Genomic DNA, 27,511 nt, shown 5'->3' on the forward strand with positions numbered 1-27,511 from the left:
ATGTTTATAACACATCCTTCCCTAGAAGCTTTAGCTAGGTTGATGTAATTCAGATCTTCTTGCTGCTGTCCCATAGAATGGTTATGTGGGTAATCTCCTTGAAAAAATATATTTTACACATTGAAAAAGTAGTGAGAGAAAGCAATACTTCAACAGCGTTATTGGACAAATATCATCCTGCTGCTCTTAGCAGCATCCCCTGTTTCTGGACAATGGCCAATCCTTTTTCATTTCACTGTAAATCTGTGCTAGAAGTCCCAAACCCCTGTGGTTGTTCATTTTAAAGAAATCTAAATTGTATGTGGGGGAATTTCATTGAGGAATTCACTACAGAGAAGTAACTTTAAAGGTCCAAACCTCTTTTGACTTTGAACAAGCTGTCTCATGAAAGGCATATCCAGGTTAGCAAATTAGGTGGCTGTTTTTAAATTATCTTCTCACATGTGTAGCATCTGCATTAAAGTGGGCTCAATGATAATTAAACATAAGCATAAGATTTGGGAAATACCACCTATAATTCTTACACTTCAATATTGATTTCTCTAGCACAATGGTAGCTAGTGATTAAGACATTATTCTGGAGTTATGTTCTATCTCAGCAGGAGTGAAACACAGATGAACATACTGGAGGTTTGTTGCTTTGGGCACATGGTGAAAGGTAATAGCTCACATGCATGAGCATGTTTTCAGTGTCTCTAACTATCATCATAGTAATCAATCTTTACCATTGCAGTCTTCTGTGGGGTAGAGCACCAGATGGGTGCACTTATGTTAATCAAATAATTAAGATTAAATAATCCAACTCAATTAATGCTGTTTCAGTATTGAGAGAAATCTATAGATCCATAGTGGACTGCCAAGAAAAAAGATATTTCCCATTAACCAAAAAGAAACTATTTTCCAACATTTAATAATTGTGACTTCTTTGGCCCAAGTGTACTCGGTGAAACTGTTTACTTTCAGTGCTTTACTTCCAACCTCCTCTTCCTATGATCTCATGTCAAAGATTTTTTAGGCTGTATCTGGAGAGAGAGAATGCAGTTTATCATGGCTTTCAGGGTTATTTAGATCTTTACTGATTCAGAGTTCAAAAATGAGGAAGAACTTTAAATTGAATTTGAAATTACACCAGTAGTAACTATAGTGAGGAGCAAAGAGTTAGGGTGTTGCATTTAGGTTATTCATTCTGCCCAGTAATGAGCTGCAACTCCCCAGGGATATTTTTGCTCTCTTTTATCATCATAGACAGAATCATGGAACTTAAAGGGACCTCCAGAGACCTTTCAGTTCTTCCTCTGCCTCCAGTCTAGACTATACCTTATCTCTCCTAGACAGGTGGTAGCTATACTCAACTATTTTGAAATGCCACAGAAAAGATTTTGCTTCATTTGAGTATCTCACCATACTTTAAACTTGGTAATTCTTCCACCATTTTACCTTAATCTTTCCTTCTGAATTTACCTAAGTTCATAGAAAACGTCACTGGTATTCCCTTAGGACTGAGAAGTTTACTCTAGGGTCAATCCTGGAGAATATTAGTCTAAGAAGGAAACTTTGAAATCATCAAGCACAATGCTTTCATTTGACAGATGAGGAAACTAAGGTCCTAAAAGAAGAAATTACTTGCCCATGGTATCAGAAACTAGTAATTTGTAGAATATGACATTAAAGTTCAAATTTCTAGTCTGGGTTCTCTTTCTAATATGCCTTGCTACCTTTCCTTTTAATAAGACTGTATCCTGCTGAAAAATTTTTCTAATGGATCCCCAACCATAGTGGATCAAGCTTGACAATGTATACTTCTCCCTTTTACACCAAGGACATTTTATATGAGTTTAAGTACAGATGTTCAAAAAAGTTTTGCATGCAACTAGCAAATAAGATATACAGGTAATGGGGCATAGAAATTTATCTCGCCCTACAAGAAAGTAAGGGAAAAGGGAATGAGATGGGGAGTGGGGTGACAGAAAGGAGGGCTGACTGGGGAATACGGCAACCAGAATATATGCCATCTTGGATTGGAGGGGAGGATAGAAATGGAGAGAAAATTTGTAATTCAAACTCTTGTGAAAATCAATGCTGAAAACTAAAAATATTAAATAAATTAAATAAATGAGTTTAAGTAGACACAGGAAGAAAGATAAAAGTTGAATACTATAATTTCAAAGTTTAAAGGGTGGTCCTTTACCCTGAGAGGGAGACACAGAGGTAAAAGGGGAAGTGTTTCTTTGCATTTACCTGGAAGAATTAAAAAAACAACCAATTTTATAATGTTCCTTTTCTTTTTCTGTCTTTATGGACCTTTCAGGATATTTTTCTATAACAAATCACTCAAAGAACCACGATCTGGGGGCTCTAGGGATTATTATAAGCTCACTTAACTCACCAAACATGATCATCTTAGTCTCATGTATTTATGGTTATGTCACTAAATGATAACACATTAGTTTTATCAGATGTTGCAGCCATCTTTCCCATAATACTCCCCTTTTTGTTGCCAGGCCTTGGAAAATTCCATTCAGAAGGCATGTTCACATGATCAAAGTTCGTCAACATAGTGAAATTTTCCATCTTGGCACGAAAGCTGAAAAAACTCATGACTAACTTAGAGGTTCTAGAAAAATTACTTGCCGGAACCAAACCAATCTTACTTTAATCTTCCTTGTTCCCTGATACCATCAGTGTTGCAAATAGTAATTGCTTGCTTTGGAAACACTAATTGCTGTACTGTTAAATTATTTGCATGATTATTTGCATAAATATACATATATTATGTTGCCATTTATCATTCTCGGGCACCTCTCTACATACTTAGACTTAATAATATCACCTTTCTACGTTTAGCCTTGTCATTTCTACCTGCCTCAGAGTTACCATGAAGAAAATGTTTTATACACTATGACGTGCTATGTCAATGAGAGTTGTTTTTTTCTGATCGTTCTCTCTTGCATTTGGCACTGTAGAATTGGCATATTGAGCTGGTTACTGCATGAAGTCATGTAATAACAGACCTTACTTACTGGCCTTATTGTGATCAGTCAGTACAATGAAAAGAATCATAATTATAGGTTCAAATCCAGCCAATGACACTACATATGACACTACTTGGCCTTAATCTCTCTGGACTTCATTTTCTTCTCTAAAATAAGGGTATAAAACTTGATGGCCTCTAGGTTCTCTTTCAGCTTTCTATCTATAATACTATCACCATGAATCTCCTTCAAGTTGGGGTGGAGGGGAGATGTTCTTTGGCACATTTTTAAATGATATTTAATTGCTGGTGTGAACAACTGGCTGACTTTCCAAAGAATATGCTTAATGGCAAAGATTTTCTGACATATAAATGTGCAGAAGAATGTCTTTCAAATAAATGAAAATCCCATTTTTACATAATACCATTCTAATGGAAAACTGATCAGTCAGAAAAAATTTAAAGTGTGGTTCCAAATGCCAGAATAAGTTGTGATCTATGAATATACTGGAATATTTTAAGAAATGATAAACATGAGAAATTCAGAGAATCCTGGAAAGACTTGTATGAGCCGATATGTTATAGAGAATGCAAAACCTAGAGAATTTTATGCAGTTTGACTAAAATAATGTGAATTTAAATAACACTAAAGAGTTGCATAATTAGATTAATTACAAAAGACAGTCTTGATCCTAGAATGAAGAAACACATTTCCTTCATGGTGACATTCAGACTTAGAAGAAAATGAACTATGGACAAGGCTATCAGGTGACAGTTTTGTCTGCCTAAATATTTTTCTTTGTTATAAGGGAAAGGTAGATGAGGAAATGAGGTGAACTATGATGAAAAAGGCATCAATAAAATTTTAAGTAAAAATAATATTTTAAATGATACTTATATCTTATAAGTTTGGGGGCTTTCGTGTAGAGATATCAAAGATTAGGACTAAAAAGAATAGTTTGAGGTTATCTACTCCTATCCCCTCATTTTACAAATAAACACAATCCTTTGAAGAAATTTAGGAAAGGTAATGACTTGCCCAAGATCACAGAGCTAAAATTGAAAACCAGCTTTTTGATTCCTAGTCATTTGTCCATTAAACAATGTTGTACTGGGATATATGTAGTAATTCACTCATAAAGAGGGGACATGAGAAGCATGGGTATGGTCACCGAGCATTATTGAAAGAGAATATATTTCTTCAGTATAAAGGGGAAATTATCCCTTTCCATTTATCTAGAATAATCACATTCCTTAAATGACTTTCATCCCAAACCTTTCCATTGAAACTGGGATTTGTCTTGCATTTTGGTTTTCAAGCCTTTCAATTACTCCTGTATACAACACAGGAGTAAGCCCTAAATGCAAAAAAAAAAAGGACAAAATAGATAAAAAGAGTAGAGAATAAATTCTATTTATCATAAATATGTAGCAGTTATGAGAAACTGGCCTTTCCTTCCCAATTATTTTTGGTTATCTCTTTTCTTTCTGTTTTTTCTACTTTTTCTGTAAGTAGCAGGCATTGTGAGAATAGATTGATGTTGAGTCATTTATTCTTCCTTGGAAAGAGTGGCTGGAACAGCAGGTTTTTAGTTGCTTATAAAAGTGGATCACATATTTGGAAAAGCATAACTCTTCCCAATGTAAGTGTCACGGGGCCCTCTGTAAAGTACAAATGCTGTTTAAATTGATTTTCTAACCAGTTTTATTACTGCCACCCCTGAGTGCTACAATGTGGGGAAGGGGGCGGTGATTATTTTTACAGGGCAGAAAGCATTTGAGTCCAGTGGGAACCACTATATGCAAATGAGAATTTCATTAGTGTCAGTGATTGCTGCACTGCCACATTTAAATAAGCTCCAATAAGTTTATCAGTGGAAGAACCTGGGTTGTTTGTACCACAAATAGACTTTATGAGCATTTGAGCAGTCTCAAAGAGTTAAAAGTTTGAGGACTTGACTAATAGAACAGACTATCAAATGCTACACATTTTTTTTAATATTTATGCAGCAAGGTCAAACAAGTGGGGGGGTGGCGGCAGCAGTGGCAGTGGCAGGCAGCAGTGAGGGGGATCTCATCTTCAATTTGCTCTGCCCTTAGGTAATAACACATGGAGAACTCATTTACCCTGATTGATCTTCCCGGGCATAAGAGACCTCTCTGGCTTAAGTCCCATATGAAAACTATCTTTTCTTTCCCTTTCTCATCGAATGCTAACATTTCCCTTAACACATCCTTCTTCAGTTCAGAGCACAAGCAGGTGAAAGTGTAACCCACAAATATTTTCACTTAACTTTTGCTTCCCTTCCTAAACCTCTTTACTAATGTGCTTTTCGATAGGGAATATTTGCTGAAATCTGTTTATTTCATAGCCAGAGCTTTTGTTCCTCCTTTAAGCTGAGAGTAGTTACTCTGCAGATCACGCTGATGCACCCAAGAGTTGTGACAAATTGTGTTAATTGCTCTGAGATTTTTTACATATATTTAGAGCCACAGAGTCCATGTGGCTGGATGGTTCTAAGCACACTCAAAGTGAGAGTGCAGGCCAGTATGTGAGCACAGAAGGAAAAGAGAAATCAAAATAAGAAGACATCATTTTTGCTTGAGTTTACAGAATTCTCAAATGGAGATACTAAACATATTTTTGGCATACTAGACATATTTTAGCTATTATAGCAATAATAATATTTACATGTACATTAAGGTTTGCAAAGTGCTTTGAGATAAGGCTCATACACCTCCCCCTACAAGAGAGTTGCTATTATTATCCCCATTTTACAGATGAAGAAAATAAGGCTAAAAGAGTTGACATGACTTGCCATGGGTAACATAGCTATTAAGTTATACTAAATACTAGGAATAGGAATACTGAAGTCAGAGTCAGGAGTCAAATTTGGGTCCCCCTGACTCCAACTCCAATACTCCATTTACTATGCCAACTAACAGTCAATTTGGAAGGAAACAAATTAGCCCATTAGTGAGGCATTGGGGTGGGGTGGGGTGGGGGACACTGAACAGAATTGTGTTATGTATTTAGTGTAGGTGCCTTGTCATGGACTTTCCAGAAACTGACTGCCCTGTCTTAGTAAATGAAGAGAAAATGAATCCAACCTACCTGTCTAAGCCTTGGGTTTGGGAGATTTGTAAGTAAAGTCTCATTAAAGACTTGAGAGCACATGGATTTATGGGATCAGTGGCTTCAAACAAAAGAATTCTACCGATGTTTTTTAAAGGGTTATATTTTGTTATATTGTTTGCTACTGATCTTTAAATTATAATGCACCACCATAGTTTCCCAAAATAGTCAAGTGGCTTTATTCTACGGAAATTTCCACATGAAGCCTCAAAGTATTTCAATAACATAGATCATTGTTTATTTTCCTTAAGTGGGAAAACTGGGATTTGTGAATTAAGAGAGATGTCCAAGGGAACAGTGATAATGGAATACAAAGTCAATGTTTTCTAGTCTAAGCCACACGTTATAAATCAGTGGTTCACTCCATCCAAGAAAAAGTTAGAGTTCTGTAAGAATAAGTGGTTTGGCCACTGTCTCTAGGTGCTCTCTGACTTGGAAATAACACTTGAGAACAAAATGGCATCTTATTTGAATCAAAATCACAACCCCATTTGGATAAGTCTTTGGAACAGGGAGACAGAATGCTGAAGTGGGGGGGAGGGGAAAACAAGACCAGAAATCAGGGAGGCCTGGTTCTAATATCAACTCTGCTACTAGTTAGACAACATGCCTGGACCGTTGCAATAGCCTCCTAATTGATCCTTCTGCCTCCAATCTCTTCCTTTTCTAATCCATCCTCCACAGTGCTGCCAATGTCACTAAAGCACAGGTGTGACTGAATCACTCCCCTGCTCAATAAACTTCATTGACTCCCTAGGATTTCAAGGAACAAATACAAATTGCCTCCATTTGAATTTTAAGCCCTTCATATACTGATTCTATCCAGCATGTCCAGGCATATTTTACATTCCTTCCCCTCATAGCCCTATAATTCAGCCAAATTGACTATATTGCTGTTCCACATATGACCTATCACATCCTTATCTCTGTTCCTTTGAGTTGCCTAGAATGCTCTCACTCTTCAGATAGACCTTTCCTGACCCCCTACGTCTGATGGTTACCCCCCAAAAAAATAAGTTTGCATTTGTTCTATAAATATATATAAATGTGTATGACATCTCCCTCTATAGACTATAGGGTCCTTGAAAGTAGGAACTGTTTTGCTTATATCTTTGTACTCCTAGCATAAGTTGCTTGATGTTAGGCAGATCACTTCACCTCTCTGGGACTCAGCTTCCTCCTTGTTGTGAATGAGTTATACTTGTTGTTCAGTCACTTTTCAATCATGTCTAACTCTTTATGAGCCCTTTTGGGGGTTCTATTGACAAAGATACTGGATTGGTTTGCCATTTCCTTTTCCAGCTCATTTTACAGATGAACAAGTGAGGCAAAGAGGCTTAAGTGACTTGGTCAGGGTCACACAGCTAGCAAGTGTCTGAGGCCAGATTTGAACTCATGAAGATGAGTCTTCTTGACTCCAGGAAAAGCACTCTACCCACTTTACCATCTAGCTACCTGAGTGAGTCGGCGTAGATGATCTTTAAGATTCCTTCACACTATAAAATACTACAATCTATAGACTAAGATCTTTATCACTATGGCCTACATTTAGAAAATGCCAAAGGAATGAAGACAATAGATTCAAGAAATTTTTACTATGGAACTACTCTGCACAAGGAGTTATGTTACATAGAAATAAAGATAATTAAGGTACAGTCCTTACCATCAATAGAATGTAATCTACTTGAGGAGGGGGGCTGTTTCACTTTTGTATGGACATAGCATGGTTGCTGGCATATAGCAGACCCTTAATAAAAGCTTATTGATTGAAGGCACTGATGTTTTGAATATATGAAACCATGTTTTCATATTTTATAAACAAACTCAAAGGAATATAGGCAGGGTTTATATTGGTAAATATTTAACAACCAATTCTCTGGACAAAAATGTGTGCATGACATACTTTTAAGTTTAATTGCATTATTAACATTTTCTCCATTACTTTCTTGAAATTAAACAATCAACAAAACAATAGCAAACCTTAATTTATAACATTTGCCTCTTTCTAAGGTGTAAATGTTCACACTTAAAATTTAACGGTCAGCTTCCATGAGCTGGTATGAACTGGCTCCAGCATGTCTTTGAATACAAGTGTCTATATATCACATTCTGCACATGTATATGTTGTTTTTGTTCAGTCGTTTTTAGATTTGTCTGACTCTTGCTGACCCCATTTGGGGTTTCCTTGACAAAGATGCTGTAGTGGTTTACCTTTTCCTTCTCCAGCTCATTTTACAGATGAAGAAACTAAGGCAAACAGGGTTAAGGGACTTGCCTGTGGTCACACAGCTAGTTAAGTGTGTGAAGCCAGATTTGAATTCAGGAAGATGAGTCTTCCTGACTCCAGGCCTGGCGCTCTATCTATCCAGTGTGTCACATAAGTTTGAGTCATGAACATATTCTGCAAAATGATGGATGAGGCTGTCCCTAATTGTAATGTGACGTTGGAGAGAGGGGGCTATGGTTGCAGTCTGGAAAAAATGGATTAAATTTCCACCTTTGACACTTTTCATCTGTGCGACCATAAGCAAGTCATTTAACCTTGGTTGAACATGATTTTGTAATCCACAAAAGAAAGATGGCATCTTAACACATACCTTGTAAGATTGTTGTGCGGCTCAGATGTGCTTTGCAAATCTGAAAGCACTATAGAATATTAACTACCATTCTTATTACTAGAGAACCAGAGACAAGGAAAAATCGCATTGTGTGATACTTCTTACCTTTAGCAGTTGAAATCAGGCTAAAATTACTATTATATGTAGATTTCAATGGGGAAACAAGTCTCAAAGCAAGAAATAGGCAATCTTACTCTGTTTTGCTTCATTGTTTTGGGTCGTGGAGATCTGTATTGTTTGGCATGGCTTCAGATATTTTTAACACCAATTGGTCTAGCTACCTCTTCTTCTCCCAGCAAGTCAACATCCTAAGTCAATCCTGGTCCAGCAATCAGTCACTGGAGCATTCAGAGAGATTCCAAAAGAAACAGCATCTGAGGACTCTCGCAATTCCCAAGACTCCCAAGAAAGAAAAGGTTGGACAGATATCTACTTTTAATTAGTGATCTTCCAAAGAACTGCTAGCTTGTTCCCAGAAATGACCTGCCTTTCATTGGAAAGGCCATTCATTTGGGAATGTGATGGCATCCAGAAATATTGGCATGCAGTTTCTTAACTGAGATCTCTAGCTTTGCAGCCAGAAATTAATTACAGAATCGGCCAATTCTTTGCAGTGAATCTATGGGATATTTATCATTCTCATTAAGCCAACTGGCCAGAAAGACCGCAACCTGCACAGTCCTACAAGGATAGCTTTCCTGCCAAGAACCTGAGTGTGTTATAAAGAAAACGATCTCATCTTGCTTCAACTTTAATAGAACCCCAGAACAGCTAGGTTAATGCTACCACTTTTATTAATAAGACATTCAATATTTCTAACCTGTACAGTTTATTTTATGTAAATGTTAATGATTCCAAGGTTGTTAAAAAGAAAGAAATGTCCATGTGTGTTTTATTTTTTAAAGTATTATCCCATCATGAAAAATTTTAATATAATTATTATGTAACTAGTGAAATGCTCAACATAATTGCAAGTACAAAACACTGGGCACTGACATCACAAACTGAATTTTTCTTTTCAGTGCTCCAACTTCTATAGACGATGTATAACTTGTATCCAACCAAAAGCACATTTAATGCATCTTGTATAGACGACTTATTGCTTGTATCCAACCAAAAGCACGTTTAATGTAGTGTGCACCTAGTTCAGACTTATTCTCTGGAGTTCTGCTGCTGTTAGATTTGCATTACTGACTAAAACATCTAAAACTGCAGAGTAGGGGAAAAAAGCCAATGAAATTCCAGAAGTGCCTAACATGGCTGACTGGAGATTTAACAGTGGTGAACATCATCCTTTTTTGAGCCCAGCTTGGGGAATTTTTTTTCATCAAAAGGAAGAGTGAAGTTTATCAGGGGTCATCTGGCAGGACAGATTTTTATTAGAATTTTGAGAAGCCTCTGAAATATTCTGTGTTCACCTTTGGAGCCTTGTTGAACAGGGCACTGTTGATCGCATGGCTAATATTCAAACTGAAATTGGAAGACATAGATATGAGAAATCAACTTGACATCAAAGGTTAACCTTCTCCCACACATGCTTCTCATGCCCAAATTCCAGCTCACTAGGAACATTTATTTAAGTTCACTTTATGGAAAAAAAAAGAAAATGAGTCCTCCTTTCTCCATTCCTAGCCTTCCATCCCCATCCATTAAGCAAATCCATCTGGAAATTTTATGCTACTATTCAGACTTGGACGAATAGGTAGTGGAAACAGAGGACAACCAGATTTATGTTAGAGTCCATTCTAAAGCAAATGGTAACAGCTTTTGCAATCAGGAGTACAAAGAATTAAGAGCTCTCTTTATCATTGATGACATTGTGGTATAGCTACTCCCTTCTTATTGTAAATTAAATGTTCCTTATAAACAAGTTATGTCAATAACTTTGTTTTTGTGCATATGTTTGTGAATCCTTTGTCGAATATATTCCCAGTCATATGGGGGGAAAAATAAAGAAGTGTAAAAAATAATGACCCCCAAAAGGAACAGACAGGAAAGGATCCAAGATAGAGCTGTGGAGATGACAAAAATCCCTCTGTTTTTAAGTTCTTCCTTTTTTCCTAACAGATGAAAGAAAGTGATTGAAATGTTATACGTTGTATGGGCAGTATTGATGCTTGGTAAAAATCCAGCACCAAACGGTGTGGTTGATAAACAAGGTACAAAACTTGCCTTTTTTCCACAATGGGCATCATTAGTGTCTCAGTAATAGGCATTCATTCAGCCTGGTCCCTATGACAACTGTAAAAACAAACAAACAAAAAAACAATTTTTTTTTATTGTAGAGAGGCAGAAAAAAGGTGTGAAGATTTTTTTTTTGAGGATTAGTCAGTTTCTGTACTTCCATTAAGTTTCATCATGGGCTATACACCTTCAGATATTCCCAAAATTGAATTAAATGGTGAACTATTGGGATGACTTTTCCATGGAGACTTGGCAAAAAGTTAGAGGGCATCTCAAAGACAGAAATAATTAATGTGGGAGAAGCTGTGGGAAGTGCTAGACATATTTACTACTTTGCTGAAACTCTGAATCGACCCAACTGCTCTGGAAAATATTTGAAGTTGAGCCAAAAAAAGAGTCACAAAATTGTTATGGTCCCTAAGCAAGTAATTCCATTACCGGGTCTATATCCCAAAGAGGCAAAAGATAGAAATAAACATCCCACATATACCAAATATTTTTAGTATCACTCTTTTCACTTAAAACAAATTGGAAACAACATGTCTGACTATTGTTTGGGATTGACTGCACAAATGTACATATGAATGTAATGGATTGTAACTGCACTGTTACAAAAAAAAAGTAAGAATATCAGGAAATTTGAAGACATGGGGAGACTTTTATGAGCTATTGTAATGCAAAGATCTAACTGGGAAATCAATATTTACAGTGACCAGAAGGTAAACTAAAATGACAGTAAAATATAGCTGGACTCTGGTTCATTGAATTGACCAATCCTGGTCCCATAAAAAGTGTTGATGGGACAAATTTACATCCTCAGTAGGAGATGGGGTTGGACAAGGGTCACCAAGTATCGCACAGGGCATACCTACCTGCTTCATGCCAATTATGTGTGCTAGGTCAACACTTGGGCATTTTGCAAATGATGATAACTCCTTAGATGCTTCCAGACAACATTTCATGAGCACTGATGGGGCAGTATAAAGAGTGCTGGCTTTGGAGTCAAAGATTCCTGAGTTTGAATCCTTCCTCAGATACGTAATAGCTATGAGACCTTGGTCAAGTCATTTAACTTCTCTTGGCCTATGTTTTCTCACCTATAAAAATGAGGAGACTGGACTTACAACCTCTGTGATCATCACTTCTAACTCTAAATTGATGATCCTATTGTGCTATGGGCAGCTAGGCGGCACAGTAAATAGAGTGCCAGGTCTGGAGTCAGGAAACCTCAAGTTTAAATGAGGTGTTGGACACCAGCTGCATGACCCTGAGCAAGACACTTAACCCCAGTTGCCTCAGTTTCCTCATCTTTAAAATGAATTGGAGAAGGAAATGACAAACCACTCCATTATCTTTGCCAATAGAACCCCAAAAAGAGATTCATGAAGAGTTAGATATGACCAAAACAATTAAACAACAAAAATTATGATATGACTATTACTTTGAAATGACAAAGAAACCTCTTATTAGCAAATGAGCAGAAAGAGACAATGACTCGTGGGAATTTTATAAAGTGAATGTCTCTGATCCTGACACTCTTTCCTTTGACTGTTTTTGATAGCAACTATTTCCTTTTTATTATATTTTACATGAAGGTATGGAAAGGACAGGGTCCTTACCCCAACTCCAGGCGTCATGGATGACTGAGGGGAGAAGGATAGAGGTAAATGTTCCAGTCCCTTAGGCCCAGCAGCTATTATAATTTTTAGGCAGGTATGGAATACAATTCAACTAACATTAAAGGTCTATGATGTGCCAAGGCACCATGCTAAGTATTAGCGATACAAATCAAAAAGAAAATACACCTTCCCCTCAAGAAGTTAATATTCCACTGGAATGTTGCATGTGTTATTAGGTGCTGTTAAACCATGGTTTGTTTTGCTTAATTATTTTTCACTGTAATAAGGGAGCATTTATTGTATTTGATTGGGGGGTAGGGGAATATGACAGGAAGATTAATTGATAACTGTCAGAGTCAATTTTCATTTAAGAAACCTGGCCATCTTGCTGTAAGAATATGGCCAAAGAAGGAATGTACACCCAGTTAAGATGAGGGAATTACTGTAAATCCACCTTCTTTTGTCATTGTGCATTACAGTTAATCCATCATTCAGTCATACAATTACTATTTATTAAGTAACTGTTCAGTGCTAGGAACTAGGAATATGAAAACAAGAGAAACAGTCCCAGCCCTCAAGGAGCTTATATTCTATTGGGAAAGATTATATTTTCATATATTAGCATACACAGAATAAATATAAACAATGATAAGGTAGTTTTGAGTGATAGAACACCAGCAACTAAGGAGAAGCAGACAAGAAAGGCCTCATTAGAAGGTGTCTGAATGGGCAGTGGAGGATTCTATGCAGCAGGAATGAGAAGGGAGGGAGGGCATTCAAGGTTGGAAAGTAAGGAAATGGAGAGAAGTGTTTCTTTATTGTAAAATAAGACTCGTTCTTAATTTGTCACACGCACGTGCCTAGAAGCAAAATGCTCTCCTGTTATGTAGAATTTAATAATTATAATAAAAAAACTTGATTGCAGGCTATGCAGTATGAACTAGAACCCTAAACTACAAAGAGGTCTTGTTATTATTGTTTTAATTGTCTACATGCTAAAAGATGCAAGTGAGAGGGGGGAAAATCACTTCATTCCATTTTTGCAGTCAGGATTTGGATTTACAGTGTGGCTTGTGCTAGCTCAAGACTGCAAGCTCAATAATAAAGTCTGCTTTCAGCATCAACAAATCTTCTCTGGGTCCTGCTGTTTCCCTTAATGGTAAGGACAAGTGGCTTCCATCTGTAAAGAAGCATGTTTTGCATAAGAACTGCCACAAAGCAGAAATGGACTAAAATTCAGTACTTTATTCTGCTGTTTTTTTTTTATTTTGTATACTGTTCTCCAAGGATCAGATGGTTATAAGTGATCTAGAGAGAAATCTTTGTTGTAAAATCAAGATGATTTCTTTTATCCATCATATTCACATACCTGAAAGCAAAATGCCATGACTTTAACACAAACAAGATGTCAGCCTAGGGGGCATAAACTTAGCTAGCTCTGTATAATATCTACCTGAAAAAAAAGTGTGTTTATGAGTTACTGATTTTAAGATAACCTTGGATAGCCTCTTTGTAACTACAGTTAGCCTGGTATTAACAAACCATTAACCTGGGCTTGAGTTACACAGGACAGGCAAGCAGGGATTGAATGTGATGTGCACCACTGGAGAAAATACCTCCCTTGATGAGATCACAGATCCCCTGGAGGATTTTGAGTATTAAGCTTCACAGATTATATGTGTGTATGTTTGTGATATGTGTGTGCATGATATGTGTGTATATGTGTGTGTGATATATATACATATACACATATGCATAAGTACACAATATGCATATATACATACATAGGCATTTGGCATATGTATGTATGAGTTTCAATTTTCCATTGAATTAAAATGGAAAAAGAAGGAAAATATCAAAGTTCTACAGAGGGGTTCTGATGTTTATTGCTATTTCTATTGGCCCAGAGGTAGAACAACATTCAGTTTCTCTAATGTGGATTTAATCTTTCTTACACTGGGCTGTGTAACAAAAAAAAATGGCAATAACTTACTGCCACCTACAGATGGAAGATGTGCCTCTGAAAACATTCATGCAGTAACTAGAAAAACTGAGCAGAAGTTCACACTAAAGGCCCCCTGGCCAAAGAAGATTAGATCTTATAGCTGAACTGAAGGCAGCCCTACCTTCCCACCCACCATTAGGTGATCGTGCTGACATTTTATGAGATTTAAATAAAAATAGGGCTAACGGAAAAAAATCCTCCAATATCATGTTCAAACCACTTTCTTTTTATAAGAATATCTTTCTACTGGCAGTGAGTTGGTAGAGCTACTGCACTTTAAATTCCAGGGTGAAGGAAAAAACAAAACAAAGGAAACCAAAATAGCTTTTGACAATCTTTATGTCAGCTAATGTTAGGAATAATGTGTCACCACCAAAAAGCAGTAGAGTGGCATGCATTTCAGGAAGCATTTGTTAAGTGCCTGACATATGCCAGACATCCTGCTAGGTGCTAGCAGGGATGGGAAACCTGCGGCCTCAAGGCCACATGTGGCCTTCTAGGTCGTTGGGTGTGGCCTTTTGACTGAGTCCAAGTTTTACAGAACAAATCCTTTTTATTAGGTGGATTAGTTCTGTGAAGTTTGGATTCAGTCAAAGGGCTGCACTTGAGGACCTAGAGGGTCACATGTGCCCTCAAGGCTGTAGGTTCCCCACCCCGAAACCAAAACCAAAAAAAGTAAATAAATACAGTCCCTGTCTTCAAGGGGCTTACATTCTACTAAGGGGAAACAATATTAACACAGAAAAAAAAATATGTCAAATACAAAAAAGTCTTGGAGTGGGTGATTATTTCACTAATAACTGATAAAATAAGAAAAGTCCTCTCGTAGGAGACTGATACTTGAAGGAAACTTGTGGTTAGAGGAGGCAAAATGAGCTAGGAGAGTATTCTAGGCATGGTAGAAAGTTTGTGAAAAGGAATGATAGCCAAGAGATAAAATATTATGTGTGAGGAACAGCCAATAGGCTAGTTTGACTAAAGAGTAGAGGAAGGAGGGAGATTGATGTGTAACCAGCCTGGGCAGATAAAATGAAACTTAATTGTGAATGCCTTTGAAGGCTAAATAAATGTATTTTTCCCCATAGGCTGCAGGAAACCACTGAAGCTTTTTAAGCAGAGAAGTAACATGGCCAGACCTGTGCTTTAGGCACTGATTGTCAAAGAGAGATCCCGGAATTAGGGAGACAACGTAAGCCCCTTAATATTCTGAGAAGATGTAATGAGAGTGTGAACCAGGGTAATGGTTGGGTGACTGTAAAGGGGACAAAAACAGATGCTATAAATCCCTACCAGCACCACCATACCCATCAGAAAAAATAAATAGTTATCACTTATTTCTACAAGCTCATTCCATTGTTTGGTTGCTGTTTCCTAAGCCCTCCAACCTAAAATTTATTTTGAAGGGCGTATTTGAGGTAGAACTTAGCCCTTCCCAGTCCCTCCTCTATACACCTCACACATTCACTATTAACTTCCCATTTGTTTTTCTTGTCTACATTGTATGCTGGCTGTTATTTTTCATTCCATTTAGTTGTTAGTTTCCTTTTTATAAAATGAAGGACTGTTCAAACATTTTTCTAAAATGACTCAATGCTTTGCCTTTTATTCATGAGTGGTATTAACTTTATAATCAATTTTTCAGACTCTATATTTAGATGTGGAAAATTATATCTTTATGCATAGAATCATAGTATTTGAGAACTGTTGTTATTTTAGTCATGTCCAACTGTCTGTGACCCTATCTGGGGTTTTCTTGGCAAAGATACTGGCGTGGTTTGCCATTTCCTTCTCTAGCTCATTTTACAGATAAGCAAGCCAGTGAGGCAAACAGGGATAGGTGACTTGACCAGGCTCACACAGATAGTAAATGTCTGAGACTGGCTTTGAATTCAGGTCCTGCTAACTCCAGGGCTGGCGCTCTATCCACTGCACCACCTTGCTACCCATTTGAAAACTACAAGTGACCTAAAATATGGCCTGGTTCAACCCCTTTATTTTGCAGGTGAGGTATCTGAAGACTGGAACATTGATGCACCATGCCCAAAGTCAACAACAGTAGCTAATGACAAACCTGAGATTAGTATCAAGTCTCTAGATGCCCAGGCCAAGGCAGTCTCCACTTCCCCATGTTACCTCCTACACGAAGTTGTGCTCTGATTTTCCTATTGACTAGATAACTAGGTTGACATGTTTTATTAGTGAAATTAACATAGTTAGTAGGTCTATGTCGTATCTCTCTTCAATAAACTCCAAGATTAAATATATAGTCTTATGTTTGGATTTTAAAGCGCCTTGTAACTTGGCCCCTTCCTACCTTGCCAATATTCTTGTGCCTTTCCCTCTCTACATATTCTTCATACCAGTGACACTGGCATTCTTGCTTTCTATTCCTTGCACAGGTGTACCATCTCTCAACTCCATGTATTTCCCTTGGTTGTCCCTAATACCAGGAACTCTTTCCTTCATGATCTCCATCTCCTTGGTTTCCCTGGCTTCCTTCAAATCCCTGCCAAAATCCCAGATTCTACAAAAACCCTTTCTTGGTCCTCATTAATGCTCATGCTTTCCCTCTAAGATCATTTCCAATTTATCCTGTATATATCTTGTATATACATAGTCTTCCCCATTAGACTGTAACTTCTATGTAAGCAGGAATTCTTTTCTGAACTTCTTTGTATGCCCAAAGCTTACCATTGTACCTTGCACATAGTAGGTACTTAAAAACTTGTTGACTTTACCTTGTCTTCCTTTGCCATCTTATGAAATGAAGTTGGCTTAACTTCACACCCTTTAGAACATTGTGTACAACTTTCTAACAAGAATCTAATAATGTGCTCACAAGATTTTTTTTCCCTTATTGATCACCAGTTTCCTCTGACACAAAATTTTATATCTGTGATTATGAGAGTTAGTGTGACATAGAGATAAAGGACCAGCCTTGGAGTCAGGAAGACCTGATTTCAAGTCCTGTCTCTGACACACAGAAAATCACAAGATCATAAACTTAGAACTGGAAGAGACCTCAGAAGCCACCTTGTCCATCTTCCTCATTTTAAAGATGAGAAAACTGATGCCCAGGAAAATTAAATGACTTGCCTAAAACCACAGTTTGTTAGTAATAGAGGTTGGTTATAACCCCAAGTCCTCTGACTGCAGAGTCAGTATTCTTTCTTCTATACCATATATTACTTGTGTGTCCATGGGAAAATCATTTAACCTCTCTGTGTTCCAGAGAGCACTCTTGCACTTACAGGCTACCAATAAATTTCCAATCTGCATCAGTGAAGAGAGTTTCTATTCTGAGAGTTCCCCCACATCAATGAAATCATAGTCCCTGACCATAATAAGGTTACATATATATATAATTTTTATTTACAAAATTGTTTAATAATTGCTTATCCACTTTTATATAATGTTTGCTTCCTGTATTAAGGAGCTCCCATTCTAAAAGTTGAGTGGTATGCAAATAATGAGGGCACAATGCTAAGTGGCACAATGAATAATAGAGTACCAGGAAGACTCATCTTCATGAGTCCAAATCTGACCTCAGACACTTAGTAGCTATATGATCCTAGCCAAGGCTCTTAACCCTGTTTGCCTTAGTTTCTTCATTTGCAAAATGAGCTGGAGAAGGCAATGGCAAACCACTCTAGTATCTTTTCCAAGAAAACCCCAAATGGAGCCACAAAATGTCTGACACAACTAAAAAAACTGACTGAACAATGATGATACAAATAAACTTTCGTAAGAATGTGACATCCTAGGGGCATCTAGGTGGCACAGTGAGTAAAGCACCAGCCCTAGAGTCAGGAAGACCTGAGTTCAAATCTGAACTCAGACACTTGACACACTTACTAGCTGCGTGACCTTGGGCAAGTCACTTAACCCCAATTGCCCTGCCTTCCGCCCTCTAAAAACAAACAAACAAAAAAAGAATGTGACATCCTTGAAACCAGGAACTTTCATTTTGGCTTTGCATCCCCAGCACCTAGCATAGAGTTTAGCATATGGTTGGCATTAAATAAACCCTTCTTGATTGACTGTTATAAAATACACACAGACCCATACATACACCTGAAGACATGGTGACTATTTTACATAAATATGGCTTCCACTTTTTTTCTTCTAATTCCTGCTCAAAATACTCCTGTTCTTTGTTTTTCCGCTGCAAAATATGTCGCTAATCCTTGGTTGTCCTTTTCAATTAGACAAACCTACTGTTACATTTTGAGGTAGTCTTTTCCACTCTAGTATACAAAATTTCACAACTGGATATTCTGAATCACATGTTGGTTGCCCAAGATTACTTTGAAAGCTATTGATCAGTCTTACTGAACTGAAGAGCAAGCAACAGGGGAGATCTTTGTCAAATTACACAACCTAGGGTAGAGACTATATCTCTCTTTCATAACTAAATAAAGCCACTTTAGGGGCTGACAACAGCTATATTATCTCTCTAAACCAAAAGTAGTACTCATTCCAAAGCAGACCTATAAATCAGGAATTATATAAACTGTGTGCCACTCCTAGAAATGGGGGCAAATCAATGTAATTCTGTTGTTTGAAAGTCTGATTCAATTTAGTTATATTTGTCTTCTTTTGAAATCTTCTGGAAAGGGAGAAGTGCAAAGAAGTGGGTCTAGAAATGGAAAATCAGGTATGAAATGCTTTCAGGAGCCTGAGTAGCTGCCCTGGAGCAGAGGGGGTAACTTAAAGACTGTCAGTGCCTTGCCATTAATAGTGTATGTCTCCATGGCTGACATGGTAAAGGGATCTCTAGGAAAGCAACAAAAAAAAGATAAAAAGAAAAAAAGATAAAAGAAATAAGAAGAAAACACTTGTCTCACATTTCTTGAGAGACAAAGAAATGGGGATGAATGTTCTCCTCTAGTGCACAACAGTCAAAGATAAGTGCATATGCTGTGGGAGAGAGATTGAGATTGAGAATGTGTCTTTTGGAAGAAGAGGGAGGAAAAAAGGCATATCCATCTTCAGACAATGGCAGCTTTTATAAAAGAATGACAGAGCACAAGTGTTCCATGAAGTCAAGTCTGATTAATAACAAGAGGGGAAGCTTGGGAGCTGTAAACTAATATAAAAGCAGGATCTTCCTCTTTGTCTTTCAGTATCTAAGATGTGAATATGTGTTTAATAATATCTTAGGCCAGTTCTATGATACATTTCAAACAGCATCTTCTGATATGTGACTCAACAGGACTGTATTTAATTCTGGAGTTGAATAAAGATTCCCAAGGGGAAATAAATGACGAGGAAAGAAAGAACTTGGGAACAAATACTCTAGCTCAGTCTGAAAATAAGGAGACCCACTCAGTACAAAATTGGTCTATTTATGCAGCCCTGATTTAATACAAAAGAATTATTTAATCAATACTGTGTCCCAGAAGAACATCATGGTAAAGTAGAAAAAGTTAGCATCAGAATTCTTTTCCTTGATTAATTTTTTGTACTGATTATATGCCAATATCCCTGATTACTGTATAAACTTGTATAGTCTTTATTGCTAACCTTGCTTTTCTTTGCCTTTCCAGAAAAAGTTGATCACTACAACACAATCAATCAGTCAACCTGCATTTATTAAGTACTTACCATGTGCCAGGTACTGAGCGAAGCATTAGGAAGACAAATAAAAAGCAGAAAATGCAGTAAAAACAAACATCTTCAGCTTTGTAAAATATGTCAAATTTAAAATAACTGCCCATTCCTGGTGTATTCAAACTACAACTTTTTTTATTCTAAAATTAAATTATTCTGTGAAAATTATCACTTTTCCCTCAAAGAAAGGTAATGAAAAATGTGGCCCAAAAAAAGATACCTATTTAAATTCTGCTAAGGAAATGAGGTTTATTAGTCATTATTACTTCATTTATTAATTTACTCATTCATTATTATTTTTTAAATATATTAAGTTCCCACTCCACTCTAGTTACTTGTGGAGATATGAAAAAAAAATGAGACAGTCCTAGTTCCTAAGGAGCTAAAAATTATACTAGGAAGCATAGTTTGTTCTTGCCTGGCCTAAAATCACCACCATAAAAAGCACTTCCCAAATTATTTTTCTTTATTTCATGGTTGTTGTTTTTTAAAATCTATCTTATATAAGCTCTTTTTCACCTTAAGAAACTTAATGAACTTCTAAATGATATCTTTGGGATATGGGGTAAAATGAACATATTTCTCCAAAATCTCTCTTGTGTGCCCAAAGTTTGCAAATTTGTATTTAAAATGTGTCTATTAGACAAATACCCAAAGAATAGTACTCCATCCTTTTCAATAATAACTCTATGGTTTGTTTTGCCCCTATTCAGAAATATCCATGGGACCATCAAAATCTCTAGCTCTCCCTTTATGGTTTTTTTTTTCCGACTCCTGCAAGCATTAAGGAAGCAAGGCATGAAAAAGAAACAGAATGAAGATCAATAATCTAATCCAAGTGTCAAGGGGCCAGTTCTAGCCCACATCCTCATAGGTACCATCCCCCCCCCATTTTCAGGTGTTTATTTACACCATCTCTATTGAACTCACAATACCAATCAGTTAAGCCCCTTTCTGGAATATTGTTATCACAGGTTTCAAAGCTAATCCAATGTCAGCTGCTTGCTTCCTTTTCTCTGGGGTTTGTTATTTCTTTCCACCAACATATTTTGCCTTTAACATAGCTTCTGATATCATGATGAGTGGAAAGAATATTTTAATTTGTTCAGTGATCTGGGTTAAAATTCTGGCTTCAATCATTACTAGCTATGTCATCATCGGCAAGTTACTTCATCTCAGTGAGGCTTGTCTGCAAATTGGTGATAATAATTCCTGTGCTTCCTACCTCACAGGATTATTGTGAGCATGAAATGATATATTTCTAAAGCTTTTTGTCAACCTTGATATGCAATGAATAGCAGCTATCATATGCACCAAACATAAATAATTGACACCTTTTTTAAGAATGATGCTATTGTCCACATATTCCCAGCTTCGCTCTAAAACAGCTAGAACCCCAGAGAGTACTATATTCATTAACACAACTTGGAATGTGTCCAATGGATTGCCATGTATTTTCAACTCAACAAATGCTTATTAGTTTCATACACTGTAAAAGGCTATAAGAAAGATTTTGCTTTAGGGATACAAAGGCAGATCCGTTACATCATGCTGCCAAATGGTTTACATTCTAATAAAGGGGAAAAAACATATAGACGATGACTGTACTAAGATGGGACAATTCAGATGGGAGTAAACTGCATTCCAAGTGAACACCCATCAGTCAATTGGAAGAGATGGCATAATATAGAGGACAAAAACTACTTTGGAAGAGTAGAAAGTGGAAATATAGAAGTGGAAATTATCTACATAGAGGGGATAACTGAAGTCATAGAAATGTATAAAGGTATCAAGTGAACAGAACAGCCCTAGGCAAAGGGCTATGAGAGAGAAACAGACTGAGACAGAGAGAGAGAGAGAGAGACACCTGCTACACCTGAAAATGTCAGAAAAGTTTACCTGGGCTAGATCTCGAAAGAATGGAAGGACAAATACAAATGTAAATGTGGGAGGGGAGTGACGGAAAAATTTACAGGCATCAGGGTGGGCATAAAGCAAAGGCATGAGAAGATCATGGGATAGTCAAAGGGGATCATAAATGTTCTTGGTGGGGTTACTCATCAGGTTGACCTGATAGCTTGGAGCTAGATTGTGGAGAGCCCTGAATGCCAGATTTAGGAGTTTATACTTTTTATTCCCTTCAGCCCCCATGTTTGCTATTGAAGGCATTTGAATAGAGGAATGGTACCATCATAATTGTACACTGGAAAATTTATATAGGCAACAGTATGGGAAATGGAGTAAGAAAAAAGATAGACTGGAGGAAGGAAGGCCGATTACAAGATAATTACAAATAGCATAGGACATAAGAGATAAAAGCTCAATTAAAGTAGCTGCAGTGGGGGCAGAAATAAAACAATAACAATAATGATATTAACTTTCATATAGTGTAGACTATGTGCCAGGGATTGTGCTAAACATTTTTAGCTCATTTGACCTTCACAACAGTCTTAAGAGGTAGTTGCAGATTAAGAAACAGAGGCAAACAGTGGTTAAGTGATTTGCCCAAGGTTACACCGCTAGTAAGTGTCTGAGGTCACATTTTTTCTATTCCCTGTACCACATGGCTGTAGTTGTGAAAAAGAGGAAAACAAACACAGGAGACAGTGATAGAATTGGTAACTGATAAGATGTATAAGAAACAGGAAAAATCCAAGATGAGCACTCTCTTCGTGCTGACAATGCTATCACCAATGTGGTAAATGTCCCCCAAACCTGTTGAAATTACTGATGGAAGTACAGCAAATCACAGCCTCACAAAGTGTTGCAATATGTGAAGGGCAAAGACTTCCTATAAATTCAAGAGAAAAGGCACTACGACCAGACATGCAGTAGCTATGGTGGTTGGACAAAGCAAATTTTCTGAGAAAAAGGCCAAGTTTACAAAGGTTGTATTCAAGGCTTAACTGTGTTGAGCCCAAGTTAGATCTGAGAGGATGGCAATCATACAGAGTAGTAAGCATTATAAACTGGAAAGAGACAAGAAAAGAAAGGGCCACGTGATCCAATTCTAAGCTTTATCTTCCTTTATTGTTTTCTTAATAAAAACAATTAAAATATTGAAGCTGTTACTTTTGAGTCAAGGATTAAAAAGAATTAGCAGGCATTCGATACCATTCGTTAAGTATTTGAAGGTCTGTTACACAAAGGAAAAATTAGACATATCCAGAGGACAGAATAAGCAGCAATAGGAAAAGTTACAAAGTGACAGATGTAGGCCTGACATAAGGAAAAACTTCTTAATAATTCCAAAAGTGGGATGAGAATCTCAAGAGATGGTACATTTCTTTTCAGTAGAAGTCTTAAAACAGACTATATGAGCGTTTATTGGGATTTAGTAACGGGGATTCTTGTTCATTTATAGTTTGTGCTAGACAAACTCTGACCTCCCATCCAAAGTTAAAATTCCGTGATTCCTGAGTCACAGAAATGACAAGCCTGAGTGACTGGGCATAAGGAGCAAGTATTGGGAACAAAAAGAGAAGTCAAAGAAGAGAGTAAGTTTTTAGGACAATTCAGACGTGGATAAAAATATGCTTGAAGTGCTGGCAGATACTCCAAGTGAAACTCCCATTGAGCAATTGGAAGAGGTGATATGGTATAGTTGCAGATGTAGGGAACTTGGGGTCTCAAGGCCACATGTGGCCTTCTAGGTTCTGGGGTGCAGCCTTTTGACTGAGTCCCAGTTTTACAGAACAAATCCTTTTATTAAGGAGATTTGTTCTGTGACATTTGGATTCAGTCACAGGGCCACATGTAGCCTCAAGGCCCCAGGTTCTCCACCCCTGGAGATAAAAAACATGGTGGATGAGTGCAAAGTAGAAATAAACATGTGGAAATCACTTTACATAAAAGAAATGATTGAAGCTATAGAAATGGATGAAATTTCCATGGGAGAGCTTGTAGGGAGAAGAGAGTCAAGGACAGACTCTTGGGGGACATTGACGTTCATTTATATTTATAGAATCACATTTAGAGCTGGAATGAGATCTTTGAAATCATCTAATGAAGTCCATACCTTTTAATTTGGAAACTAAAACTCAGAAGTTAAAGTGACTTGCTCAAGGTCTCTCTAATAGTGACAAAGTGGCAAAGTATGGATCGAAACCATACTTTTTGGTTCCAAATCCAGCATTCTTCTCACTGCATCCTGTCAGGGTAGCTAGATGGTGCAGTGGATAGAGCTCTAGGCCTGGAGTCAAGAAGACCTAGGTTCAAATCCTGCCTAGGACATCTACTAACTATTTGAGCCTGGGCAAGTCACCACACCCCTGTTTGCCTCAATTTCTTCATTTATAAAATAGGGGTGTTGATACCATCTACCTCCTAGAGTGGTTGGAAGATCAGATGAGCTAATAATTGTAAAGCACCTAGCACAGTGCCTGGCATATAGTAAGTACTATATGAATAATATTATTATTGTCATTATTATCATTAATTATTATCCCATTCAAGGTGCAATAACAGGAGAAGGAGCAAAGGAAAGCAAAAAGAATAGGCAGAGAGTTAGGAGAACCATAGCAGTGTTCATCATTATGTATGGAAGACTATAGAGAAAGACTTTAAAATATTTAGAGTTTCTTAGACTTTATTGTCATGTATGGATGGGGAGCAGTTTGGGTTCCTAATTTATCTCATCATTTGTCTTACAAGATACCCTTTCCAATTTTTCAAGTGCTAATATGTGTTAAAATATGATGGTGACCTGGTTATATCTCACTATGAGTTATATAAAAAATTATATTTGGAACTGAAGATAGCATTGAAAATCAGCACATGCATAGAATAGGAATTGTTTCCTAAGTTCTTTACAGGTTTAGAACTGTTCCTTTGAAATAAAACACCATATTTTACTAGTAGACAAATTTTCTTGCTGCATTCAAACATTAAATACATTCCCAAATTTCTCTTTGAATATTCATGGGTCTTTGAAATCACTTGCAATTTGCTTGCTGATGCCTGGTTGCCAAGAGAAAATTTGCAGAAGCTCTCATTTATAGGATTCGAATTTTGAAGCTATGTATAATTTACCCTCCAACAGAGTCCTACCCCAGTGCCTCATCATGCTCTTGAGATAAACATTGATTCTAAAAGGCTAAAAGACTATGCAGGTGGACCACCAGTAATTACAGGAGACACATGGCAGACAAGGGCAACACTGATTGATAACTCTTTGTAAAGCATTATAGAGGAAGATTGAATATCATGAAAAACAGCTCCTTATAAAATGGCAATCCAGGAAAGTCAGTTGAGGAGGGAGAGCATACCAGGCATGGAAAAATAGTGAGAGAAAATGCCCAGAGCCAAGGTATGGAGTATCTTGTTTGAGGAACAGCAAAGAAGCCACTGTCACTGGATGAAAGAATTCATAGTGGGGAGTAAGATGTAAGGATATGGGAAAGATGAGGATAGGTTTTGTAGGCTTTTGAATATGCAACAGAAAATTTGTTAGTTGATCCTGTGGGAAACAGGGAGCCAATGGAGTTTATTGAGTAAGGAAGAGGGGGGCATGGCTGTACCTGCTGTTTAGGAAAGTCTCTTTGGTGGATGAGCATGGACTAAAGTGGGAAGAGACTGCTGGCAGGTAGTATTGCAGTAGCCAGGCATTAGGAAAAAAGTCTTAGACAAAGTTGGTGGCACTATCAGAGGAGAGAAGGGAGTATATTCAGGAGATGTTACAAAGGTGAAATCATCAGGTCTTGACAACAGGTTGGATTTGGGAGGTGGGAGATGGAAGGAATTAAGGATGAATCTAGTCTAGGGCACTGGGAGAATGATGGTGCCTTCAACTGTAATTGGGAAGGTAGGAGGGAGCAAAGTTTAAGGGGGGAAGAAAATGGGTTCAGTTTTTGATATGTTGAGTTTGAGATGTTTACGGGACATCCATTTAGAGATATCTGTTAGGCAGTTGGAGGTGGTACACTAGAGGTCAGCTGACAATAGGGCTGGTTGAGTAGATTTGAAAATGATGGAAATGATCATTAAATCCATGGAAGATGATGAGATCACCAAACAAAATAATATACAGAAAGAAGTTTTCTCAAGGAGTTTAGCCACAAAGGGAGAGAAATTTTCTCAGGGAGTTTAGTCACAAAAGATAGAAGAGATGTGGGATGATAGTGGAGATGGATGGATCAAATAAGGGATTTCTGAGGATTGGGGAGGCATGGGAGTCTTTGTAGGCATTAAGGAAGCATTCAGGGAGAGATTGGAGCTAAGGAAGAAAGGGGGGATAATTGAGAGGGCAATCTGCTGGAGGAGATGATGGAATGGGATCACTTGCGCAGGCAGAATGAAGACTGCTCATTCTTAAGATTTCAATGTGCAGTTAAATGGAAAGCAATCTATACATTTACCTTGAATAGGTATTACATTTGGACAGTGAACTGAGTTCAGAATTGATTAAGATAGGGAAAATGGCCTGAATAACATGTGAGAAACTGCAGTCTTTTCAATGATATGAAACTTCCCCCTGTAATAAAACCCCATATTTCCAACACCACTATCCCCCTGGACATTCTCTATCTGCTGTGATTCAAAGGTCATAATATCAGAAGAATCAAAACTGTAGATTACTCAAAAAGCAAACCATAAAGGAAAAATTGAGAGTCTTTACCATTCTAGTCCTACTTTTTTAGACCAAACCTATGATTTCATTTGGCACAGAGATCTCCAGGGGAAGAAACTCTACCAATGGAGGTCACTACCTGACCCTCAACCTATATGCTTAGAGAGTTGCCTGAGAAATGAAGAGGTTGTCACTTGCCTAGGATCACTGAAGGATAGGTGTCAGAGACAGGACCTGTGCTCAGGTCTTCCTGAAATCTAGGGAGTTCTCGGTTCTATCCTACACAAAGAATAATCAGTAGGCTGTAGCATATTACCAAGGATAATTTACATATAAACAGTGACATAAAACATATCGCTAGGGACATGCAGGACAAAAAATAACATTTGTTATGCATCAAAACGAGTAATAACAAAATGGACAACCTTAGGGTTCACTGATATACCAAAAATGTTCAAAAATAAGAGAAAGATCCCCACCATGTTAAATTGATAGTCTGTGAAAGATCCTTGGGAAGACAAGAAGTGAATGGCATGTAAAAGAGTTGTTGTACTCTGTACTAGGAAAGGAAAGAAATTATTCCAGTTTCAAAGGATATAATGAATATGAAGTTAATGGGCAGCGTCTTGAATTGAGATGAGAACCTGAATCCATTGAAATAAGTATATTAATTATGCAGATCTTCACTGGGGATATCTACCTCAGGAGGTGCTAGCCAACCAAAAGTTTTCATAAGTCATACTAATTCAAGGTCATAAATGTTTCACCACATTCTAGTTTCTCCTCAACTGCTAGTC

The 27,511-nt window shown here is 37.4% G+C and overlaps 1 long non-coding RNA gene across 1 annotated transcript in view; it reads right to left on the bottom strand.

Annotated features, from left to right (window-relative positions):
- Window positions 1-10,926: 10,926 nt before the first annotated feature.
- The window catches only part of LOC118858830, a 91,641-nt gene continuing 75,056 nt past the window's right edge, over window positions 10,927-27,511 (bottom strand). Inside the window, exon 3 of the long non-coding RNA XR_005010958.1 lies at window positions 10,927-10,966. This is a non-coding gene — a long non-coding RNA (uncharacterized LOC118858830). The remainder of the gene's footprint in view (window positions 10,967-27,511) is intronic.

Source organism: Trichosurus vulpecula, chromosome 7 (assembly GCF_011100635.1).
Source record: "Trichosurus vulpecula isolate mTriVul1 chromosome 7, mTriVul1.pri, whole genome shotgun sequence".
NCBI lineage: Eukaryota > Metazoa > Chordata > Mammalia > Diprotodontia > Phalangeridae > Trichosurus > Trichosurus vulpecula.